The sequence below is a fragment of the Sciurus vulgaris genome, assembly GCF_902686455.1.
Source record: "Sciurus vulgaris genome assembly, chromosome: 3".
Taxonomy (NCBI): Eukaryota; Metazoa; Chordata; class Mammalia; order Rodentia; family Sciuridae; genus Sciurus; species Sciurus vulgaris.
In genome coordinates this window covers 98,887,026-98,895,533 of record NC_136463.1, presented here as the reverse complement: position 1 = coordinate 98,895,533, position 8,508 = coordinate 98,887,026, and positions in this window count along the sequence as shown.

The window sequence follows — 8,508 nt, the reverse complement described above, 5'->3', positions numbered from 1 at the left end:
AAGCCCATCATCCTTGAGGACACTCCTTGATCCTCTCCATGTGAAGGTTGTTTTTTTTCTCCCCAGCTTAATCTAACTCAGGATTAAAAGTGAGAGCACATATTTCCTTGCTCTCCATTGTCCCTTTAACACCATTGCTTTTCCTCCTGAAGGTCATGTTTTGAAGGTCATACCACGAGCTCCTGCCACCTGAGACCTCTTCTGATTCTCAGCCACTTCTGCTTCATTATCTTTCTTCTCCCTCCCATTCTTTGGCATTGTGCAGAGATTTGTAATAACCAAATGGATGAGCTGTTCTATATCTTGGCCTCACAGTTCCGAGACCTTCTTGTTCCTGATAATTATTTTCTCACCTGACCTCATCAAGATTCCTTCATGACCTTTTCATCATTAGAATGTTCGTTACCTCCAAAAATCTTAATTTAGTTGTCCTTTTGCCTACCACCTCTTATGTTTTAGCTCATTTGATCTATTACATTTATGGTAGTATTTTTTTTCCTTCAAAAAGACCAATTCACTGACTAAAATAAATCACTGTTTTCCTTTATCTTTACCCAGTTTGATATTCATTATATACAAATTCATTATTGTACTCACCCTTCCCAGCAAAATTATCTTTGTCTTCCTCTCTCATACTGTTGTGGGAAAATTAACCTCAATGTAATTCAAATAACTATATTCTCTGCTTCTACTTATTTTTCATTTATTTATTCATTTAACACATTTCATGGAGTGCTCACTCTGCTCAGAGCCAGAGGTAGAGCAGTGAACAAATGAAACCAAGTTTTGTGAAGTTTGTATTCAACACAGGTATATTTCCATAGGGAACCCCTTTCTTTACTCTAAAATATTTTCCTTCATTTCTTTTCACCAAGAATATTCCAAATGGCCTTCCCATGCCCCCTTCTTGGTTGGGGTGACCCTGTCTACAACAGTGGGGAAAATGGAACCAATCAGAGATGTTTTTCTTACATTCCCAGTGCCTAGCATATAAACCCAGCTGCAAATATACACATCTGTCTTCCTTTCACTTGTGTGGAAGACATGTTCAATGTATGTATGTATGTATGTATGTATGTATGTATATGTATGTACATATTTTTCCTCTTGTGCTCCCTTCTTGAGGGCTTAATTTCTGCAGTGATTCTTTTCTCCATATCATCAATTTCCTTCTCTAATCTAGATGCTATCAGCATATGAGTGCTAAAATCCTTCACATGGAGAAAAATCTCTATTGACCACATGATCTTTTCCTGCTCTTGTGTCTTCCCCTCTTCAAAGCAAATTTACCCTAAAACCTTTCTATTCAATCTTCTATATTCACTCTCCATGCTTTCTGACCTGAATCTCATCTTCTCTGCTCCATTTGAAGGAGTCTTGTCATGAGGCACACCCTTTTTTGTTTTCCATGACAGGAGATTCCTCTGGGTTTCTCCCTACCTTTCTGCTACTCTTTCCCAGTCACTCTCAATGACTCTGTCTTCTTTATTCCTCATTGAAATGTTAGAGTGCTCCTTGGATCAGTCCTGGATCACTTTATCTTCTTCATCTCCCTGGGCAATCTCATCTGTTTCTGTGGCTTTAAATTATATCTATATATTTATATCTCTACTTTGACTTCTCTTATGAGGCAAAAATTTTACTGCTTACTCAAGATGTTCCGTTAGACACACATTAGACATATAGTCACCTCAAACTTCATGTATTTGAGACAGGAGTCTTTATTTTCTCCTTGATTACAGAATCTTAGACCAAAGTTCTAGGAGTTCCTTGATTCCTTTCCCTTCTTAATCCTCTAGAACCAATCCATCAGGGTGTGTTTTTGATCTTTCCCCCAAAAATCTTTCTAACTCCTTCATTGGTTTCCACCTCCATCGCGTCCATCCTTGCCCACATTATCATTATCTGTTGCTTGGGTAGTGTTTTGATGGGCCCTCTTCCTTCCATTCTTATAGTATTGTAATCCATTCTATAAGAAGTTAAAATGATCGGTTAAACCTCTACATCAGATCATGTAGCTCCCTTGATTACAATGATCCCAGGTTGTCAGCATTAGACTAAAACCTAAATTCCTTGTAATTTCCCTTGGGGCCCCTTTTTTCCTCTTTGGACTATTACATGATACTCTGTGATTCACTGCATGCACACTGTTCTCTATTGTGTATCATAAAAAGAATGAAAGAGTCCATCCATGAGCTTTGGGGGGCTTTTTCCTGGTCTCATCCTTGGACTCATCACATGTTACCTTCATATTTGATACTGAAATTCTCATTCTTATGTTAGCATCCTTCAGAAAGATCTTCTTTGACAATCCTTTCTACAGTAGAAGTCTCATTACCACTTTGATACTCCTGATGTGATCATCTTTATTTTCTGAAAGAAGTTATTGCAAGCTGAGATTATTTTGCTAATTCATTTAATTATGTGTTTCCCATTTCTCTCAGTAGATTAGAAGCTACTTGAGGGCAGGATCTTTCCTCATTTAATCTATTCTATATCCCATTGTTAAAACACTGCCATTCTTATGTAAAGCATATAGTTTGAATGAATGGATGAAATATAAGTATGCCATTGAAGAACTTGTAGGTAAAAGAACATGTGCCTGCAAGAAGGCAGGGAACAGAAATAATTTTGGAATTGTAAACTTATGTTCTGAGAAGTTGGGTGGAAAGTATTATGTTCCCTTTTCCCTTTTTAAAGTAAAATACTTTGCTTGAAAATTTAATTAGTATATTATATTTAAAAGAAGGAAACTGCATCTGAATATATCAGCATGTCCAGATCTTAAAAACAAAGTGGAAAAGTAAGTTTCAGCATGATACATAAAATACCCATTTATAAAAATGCAAAACTATATTAATACATATTTTATGTGTGCAACTTACGTGGTAAAGGTATGAACCGTTGCCTTTCTGGAAGTATCTATGCTGTGTTCATTATAGTGGTCACTTCTGAGGTATGAAGTGAATGGAAATCAGGCAGTGAACAAAGAAGACTTCAATTTTATCTGCAAAGTTTTACTTCTTTTATTTAAAAAGTCTGAAGCAACTTTGACAGAGTGTTAACATTCTGCAGTTGGGTGGTTTGATGCATGTTTATTATATTTTTCTTTATAATTACTGTACTTTAGACATTAAAAAAATGAAGTTAATGTTTATTATATACCTGTGGTCTCAGGGAGCTTCAGGAATTGATTCACAAAATATAATGTCTTTATATTTAAATCAGGGGTTAACTAATTCAATTTGGCATCTATCTTTATGATTCTTGGGTGGGCTCCCTTCTGGCTGGCGTCTGTTTTTGGGTCAGACTGCAGTGGTGTGGAATGTGGAAATAGGAGGGAAAACATCTGTGCACTAATTCAAATATCTCTCCACTGTTCCTTTGGGCTGTTTCTTTTTCTTTCTGACATAAAAGTGGCAAAAGCAACAAATGCCAGTTTTGGGGACATATTAAATATTAGGGATTCTCTGCGTGTTATCTCATTTAGTATTCAATACAACAACTCTTTGGGTTACGTGTCATTAGCTTCCTTTTACAGGTGAGAAGACAGATTTCTAGATGACTTATGTCAGGTCACATAGCTAGTGGATGACAGAGGCAGGAGTAAAAGCTAAGTTTATTTGTTCCCCAAAGTCATGGGTTTTCTATTATACTACTTTGCCTATTGCACTTTGACCCCAAAGTGCATCTTTAACTTGTAAAATTTTCATTTTAGTCTTTGTTTTGGATTAAAAAGCTGCCTTCCTTTCACCCAAACATTTGGTCAATGATCTTTATCTTCTGTGAAAGTCATATTTTAGTTGGGCTGAGTTTCAACTCAGAGACTCATAGCAACATTATTTAGTGTACTGCATTCCCACTACAAACTGGAATTAAACGATTGAAGAACAACCCCCAATTTTATTTTGTGTGTCTTTAAAGAGATTGGAAAAAAGTTATTAAGTGAAAACCAAGACAATAGTAAGTGACAAATGGTAATATTAAGAATCGTATGCATAAAATTTCAGATTTGGGCTAACCAACTAAAGTTCAGTTTTGTGAAGTTGTCAAGATTCCTTCTCTTAGGATTTATATCATCTTTCTGTTCCTCAAAGCATCTAGACAACTTCTCTGATGTAAATTTGTCAAGTGAGTGGTATGTGCCTGGATATTCACCCTGTGTTGGGTCCTGTTCTTCCCCTAACTCACCTTTTGCAGCGCTGACCTTCTTCGCATTATTTGGGGTTCCAGAATCCACCCTCTAATGTTCACCCTACATGCTACTCCTGGGAGCTCTCACTGCAAAAACTCCCTTGAAATACAAATTGTACTCATTACTTACTGGCCGAAAGACAAACACAGATTATTGAGTTCATGTATGTAAAAGTGTCAATGAACTAGCAATGTATTTTCATTTTAGAAGGTCTTTCTTATTCATTCCCACAAGGTGACTCTGTGTGAACTTCAGACATTGTGAAATATCTCTTGGGAAATGATCTTTCTTTGTGTCTTAAAGAAGGTATGTTGTTGCCTTTTCTCCTTCTCTTTGCTGTAATTCTGAAATTCTTACCTTCAGGGGATATGATGAGGACACTAAGTAAGGTGTGAAATTGCTCCTTCTGTAAGTGTGTAGACAGCATTTGTCTTTCAGTGCTGACAGCAAAAGCGTAGTGTCTGTTATAAAGGCAGGTAGAGGACACAATTTAGAAAATAGTAAGAGTAGGCAGCATAGGATGTTTTTAAAAATATAGGCATGATATTAGAAATATAAGAGATAAAATTGTAAAAATTGAGACATGGAAATCAAGAACTTGAATTTATTGGAAAAAGCAGAATTTTACACTAACATGGATAGATGCATGTTTTCTTGCATTACTGAGACATCATTTTGTTGGATTTGTTCAAATGTCAAACTGTGGGCTTTAAAACATATGTGTATTGACAAGTAATAATAATAGTAATAATAACAGTAAAAATAATAGTAATAATAATAGTAATAATAGTAATAATAACAGCAATGACAATGCCACAGGCTTGGAGGCTGGTGATATAGCTCAGTTGGTAGAGTGCTTCCCAAGAACAAGGCCCTGGGTTCAATCCGCAGTACTACAAAAAGAAAAAATAAATTAAAAAACAAACAAACACATATCCTTTCTTGGGATTTTGAAGAATTCAAAAGTTAACAAAAAATTAATTTCATGGATATAGAAGTTGTTTACCCCAGTTATTTTTGTGCTCATCTAAGAAAGTGGATTTGTTTGCAGAAGTTTAAGTAACTCCTCTAAGGGGAAAGATGATTTTATCATATGAAGGAAAATTTCTGAAGTTAAATAGACCTTTATAATTCTCTCTCTCTCTCTCTGTCTCTCTCTCTCTCATTTTTTTATAGATTCTCCTAAGGGTTCACCTTGTGCTGGAGATAGCAAGAATATTCTCAGTCCTTGAACTTATGTAGAAAGGTAAACAGTTACTTGCTATTGTTAAGTCGTTAAAATACACTGTGGTCTGTTAAATTCTGCCCACTAGAATAATTGCTGGTGGTCTCTACTGATGGTTGCATATCAAGTTCATTTGGGGAGTAGCTGTCAATCACTATACCCTTCTTCCATCTCGCTCTTGAAAATGAATTTATCATTTATATTTCTTCAAAGTTCTATAGGTTGAATGGGTAATTAGATGAAGTACATGAAAAGTCTCTTTTATATGATTTTATTTTATCTTTAATGTTATTGCTAATGCTACAGCTGTATAACAGAGTGAGTTGTTCAGGTATCTTTCAGAAGTATTGATGAAATGAGATATTATCACAAATTGCCTTAAATTAGTCAAATCAAAAAAGGGGTAGAAAGCTGAAATAAGTTTAGAAAATAAGTTTAGAGGAATGTTAGTACTTGTAATAACTTGGCAATTATTACACTAGTCTATCTAATTTTGAGTATGTATAAATTTTCCTTTTGCATTTCCTAGTGGAGCTAATCTATAAAAAAATTTCCCCTCATCAACTATTCAGTTTTTCTGAAATATCATTCATATAAGAAAAATAAATGCTTAGTTTGTTTCCTTTATATATCAATTTCCAGAGTAGTGTGTTTTTCTAGCGCTTTTTGTTTTTAGGGATTTCTAAATTTCCTTTCTCATGTTTGTATTATTACCTAGATTTGTAAGTTATATTTGATATCTTTTATTCCAATACAATTATTGTACATCGTGGTGCCCAAGTGATAATATCTTAGGCTGGTGGGAGTCTTTTCAAGTTGGCTCTTTTGTCCTTTTGATATGTTCCCATTAGTCTTTGCTGGTTCCTTGTCTTTTGGCACAGTGAGTTGTTTTGAGGTCATCCTGTACTTTTCCTATCGCAAGACCTACACTGCATTATTTCTCCAAGATCTCAGGGTCTTTTAATCCAAGCCATGGAGGTGTCTACTTGTTCTAACTATAGTAAAGCACACTCCTCAGGAAGGTTTCATTGCAGTGATCTTGGTTAATAGAAATTCAGTTGGAAGATTCCTTTGGAAGAGCTGCTGCCAGACATCATAATTCATTCTTATGACTGTGGAAATGGCTCAATCTTTGCACAGAAACCACTTAATATTCTAGCAAGTGCTTGCCAGCCAGCTATCTCTTTTTAACTTACTCAAAACTTATTTTGGCTTCCAAATATCATCTCAGATGAGTTCTGTATGCATTAGGTTCAGTGGACTCAGTCTTTACCCTTTGAATCTCTCCAGTGCTCACCTTTACTCATACAATAATTGGCTTCTAAATTAGATTTGATTTGCCCTTTTCCACTCAGTGTCTACATTCACGAGTCAAAATCAACATCAACATCATCATCTTCACCCATGAGCTTGTATTATAAGGCTGGGCATGACAGTGATTTTCAGAACCAAAGGTCGCAATTGGGCTGGCTTGCCCTCTAAGGCTTCCCACACATGATCTCACAGTCACATGTGCTCCCCTCCACCATCCTGTGGAGTGGCTATTATCATACCCATTTTGCAGATGAGCACACTGCAGCTTAGAGTAGCAGGATACTCCTTGGGAGTCTTGCAGAGGAGTCTCTGAATTCAAAACTGGCACCTTCAACAATGGTGCAATGCTTCCCCTATTGCTCAGAAATGCCAGAGATACAAAGAACTGTAAGACATGGTTTTTCTTCTTAAAGAGCTTATAATCTGAATTGCAAAGACAGGATTTTCACAGGAAACATATTTTTTTCTCATCATAAGAAGTCTATGAGAAGAGATGTGTCGTTGTTTCCTTTCCAATCCATCTACCTGGTGTTGCCAGATTAATTTTACTAAAACATTTTTGCTCTCATTACCCCCCTGCTTAAAACTTCAGAGGTCCCCCACTGCCTACAGGATCAAGTCCAACTCTCTTGCTTGGCATTTAAGGGCTTCCAAAATTTGGCCCTTACCTATCTTCTCATGTGTGAAATTTGACTGTGAAGCTGGCACGTGAACCTGGCATCTAAGCCAAAGGATATGTCTGGTTCTCTATGCTTTTGTGTTCTAGAAATTTTTGTCACATTAAGAGTGTCCTTGATTTTCTTAGTTCTACCTTTTAAAAGATGATCCATAAAACATGCAATGTCAATTGTCTCTCTCAGTCCTTCTTGATGGAACTCTTTTTCATAGCCAAATTGGTCTTACTCTTCAAATCATCTTTTTAATTCCTGCCCCTGGGCCTTTGCTCATGCATACCCCTGCCTCAATGTCCTTTTTTCTGTTTGTCTTGACTGTTCATCAGCCCCTCCTGGGCTCTTGGAACTTCTCCTCGTTTCTTTGTGCCCTTGTTTAACATGATCTCATTTGAAATTCTGTAGAACGTCTTGTCTGTATCAATTACCATATATAGTCTTACATTATCACTTATATATTTTTAAAATTATACTTGGGTTTTTTCTAATTATGAAAGTAACAAATGTTAAAAGCAAAATTCTTGGGGATGTGCCAGGAAAGATGGGATAAAATTAATTGCCGATAATCTCACAACCCAAGGATAACCACTGCTAACATTTCGTTGTGTGTGTACATACACATTACAGTGTATAACCAGCAATGGCATTATATTACACCTATGTTTTTTAACCTGTTTTTTTCTCTTAGCAAATTTCTCTTGTTAATAAATTTGCACACTGATTTAAATATCTTCATAATATCCCATTATATAAATATTCACTTGCTTTATTATTCAATTTTATGTCACTAGATATTTATATTTATTTTCTATTTTAAATAATGTTTCAGTAAACATATTTTGAATATTATAACACTTCTTTTCAATTTGGAAGAGCTAAAAATATTCATCTAAAGGTAGACGTGAAAAACGACTTCCCAGCTTCATTCCCTTAAGCCATAATGCATCCTTTCTAATCTTTCAACTAGTTTCTCATTTTGGAAACCATCATTGCCTACATCATAGTATTAGTGCAAGACAATTGGCACGTGGTACATGGGTAACGAATGTGGCTTATTGATTTTTACTTGTTTTGCCTCATGTCTCTTTACCCTTGGTGAGATC